This window comes from Hyaena hyaena, unplaced genomic scaffold (genome assembly GCF_003009895.1).
Source record: "Hyaena hyaena isolate Hyena2069 unplaced genomic scaffold, ASM300989v1 scaffold_796, whole genome shotgun sequence".
In the NCBI taxonomy this organism is placed as follows: Eukaryota; Metazoa; Chordata; class Mammalia; order Carnivora; family Hyaenidae; genus Hyaena; species Hyaena hyaena.
This window is the reverse complement of record NW_024081429.1, coordinates 690,942-693,231: the sequence shown is the minus strand read 5'-3', so window position 1 is coordinate 693,231 and position 2,290 is coordinate 690,942. Positions and strand designations below refer to the sequence as shown.

The following is a 2,290-nucleotide window of genomic DNA, read 5'->3' as shown; positions in this document are numbered from 1 at the left end:
ATTCGACAATTCAGGTGCCCCTCTCTGTTTCTCCCTTTAGACTTAATATTTCCTTTACCTGTTTAGGTGCTACAGTGTTGGTTGCATAAATATTTACTAATTTTATATGTACAAGTTGAATTGACCCATTCATCATTGTATGATGACCTTCTTTGTGTGTCTGCTATTACAGGCTTTGATTTAAAGCCCATTTTGTCTGGTGTAAGTATAGCTACCCCAACTTTCTTTTCATTTCCATTTGCATGAAATATCATTTTCCAACCCTTTGATTTGTTTGTGTGTGTGCTTAAAGCTGAAATGTGCCTTCAAAGGTAGCATACAGTTAGGTTTTGTGTTTTTTTTAAACCATTTAGCACGCTGTCTTATGAATGGAAAATGTACTCCATTTATAATTAAAGGAATTACTACAATTTGAATTACTTATAACAAGTAATTGTCTATTATTACAATTTGAATTCTTTCCTGGCTGTTTTGTAATTCTTCTTTATTTCTTATTATCTTATTCTCCTTATTTGTGGTTTGAGGACTTTCTCCAGCGGTATGAGTACACACTTCAATCCTTTGCTTACTATAAGCTTATGCTATGTGCTTACCAGGAGGCTACATATAACAACCTAGGTTTATAACTTTCATTTTGATAACTTAAATGCATTCTAAAGTTCTATGTTTATACTCCCTTCACCACAGTTTGTTTTTGATGTCACATTTTCTATCTTTTTATACTGTAAGTCAATTTTTTAATTTCTTTTTTTAAGTTTTTATTTAAATTTTTGTTAGTTAACATACAGTGTAATATTAGTTTCAGGTGTACACACTTCAACACTTCCGTACATCACCTGATGCTCATCACAAGTGCATCCTTAATCCCCATCACCTATTGCCCCCCCCCCTTGTAACCATCAGTTTGTTCTCTATAGTTGAGTCTGTTTCTTGGGTTTCCTCTCTCTTTTCCCCTTTGCTCATTTGTTTTCTTTCTTAAATTCCACATAGGAGTGAAAACATATGGTATTTGTCTTTCCCTGACTGACTTATTTCACTTAGCATTATACTCTCTAGCTCCATCCATGTTGTTGCAAATGGTGAGATTTCATTCTTTTTTATGGCCGAGAAATATTCCATTGTATGTGTAGATGCCGTGAAGTAGATGGCAATGCCCTAATTGTATGAGTGTTGTCAAGCCAGCAGCCTCTTCTATCCTGCTCAAGCACAGTGCTAACTTTCTCTCTTTTCTTACAGTAGTTTGTGTGTGTGTGTGTGTGTGTGTGTGTGTGTGTGTGTATACATACACCACCTCTTCTTTATGCATTTATCAGACAATGGACATTTGGGCTGTTTCCATAATTTGGCTATTGTTGATAATGCTGCTATGAACCATTGGGGTTCATGTATCCTCTTGAATTCATATTTTTGTATTCTTTGGATAAATACTTAGTAGTGAAATTGCTAGGTCATAAAGTAGTTCTGTTTTTAACTTTTTGAAGAACCTCCATGCTGTTTTCCACAGTATCTGCTCCAGTTTGCATTCCCACCAGGAGTGCAAGAGGGTTCCCTTTCTCCACACCCTGGCCAGCCCCTGTTTTGTTATTTTGTCATTGATTTTAGTCATTCTGACAGGTGTGAGGTGATGTCTCCTTGTGGTTTTGATTTGTATTTCCTTGATGAGTGATGTTGAGTATCTTTTCATACATCTGTAGGCCATCTCTTTGTCTTCTTTGGAGAAATTTCTATTCATGTCTGCTGCCCTTTTTTAAATTGGATTATTCATTTTTGTGAGTTGAGTTTTATAAATGCTTTCTATTTTTTGGATACTAACCCTTTATCAGATATGTTACTTGTAAATATCTTCTCCCATTCTTTAGGTTATCATTTAGTTTTGTTGATTATTTCTTTTGCTCTGCAGATGCTTTTCGTTTTGATGTAGTTCCAAGAGTTTTTTAATTTTTCTTTTCCTTGCCTTAGGAGATATATCTAGAATGAAGTTAGTGTGGTCAATGTCAAAGGCACTACTGCCTGTGTTCTCTAGGATTTTTATGGTTTCAGGGCTCACATTTAGGTCTTTAATCCATTTTGAATTTATTTTTATCACATAAGAAAGTGGTCCAGTTTCATTCTTTTGCATGTAGTTGGCCAGTTTTCCCAACACTGTTTGGTAAAGAGACTCTTTTTTCCACTGGATCTTCTTTCCTACTTTGTTGCAGATTAATTGATCATTCAGTTTTGGATTTATTTCTGGATTTTCTATTTTGCTCTATTGATCTATGTGTCTATTTGTGTGCCAGTACCACAATAT

General features: G+C 34.9%; 1 pseudogene; it reads right to left on the bottom strand.

The window, feature by feature from the left end:
* Positions 1-1,106: 1,106 nt before the first annotated feature.
* On the bottom strand, positions 1,107-1,239 carry LOC120221659 (annotated as a pseudogene).
* Between the last annotated feature and the right edge of the window lie 1,051 nt (positions 1,240-2,290).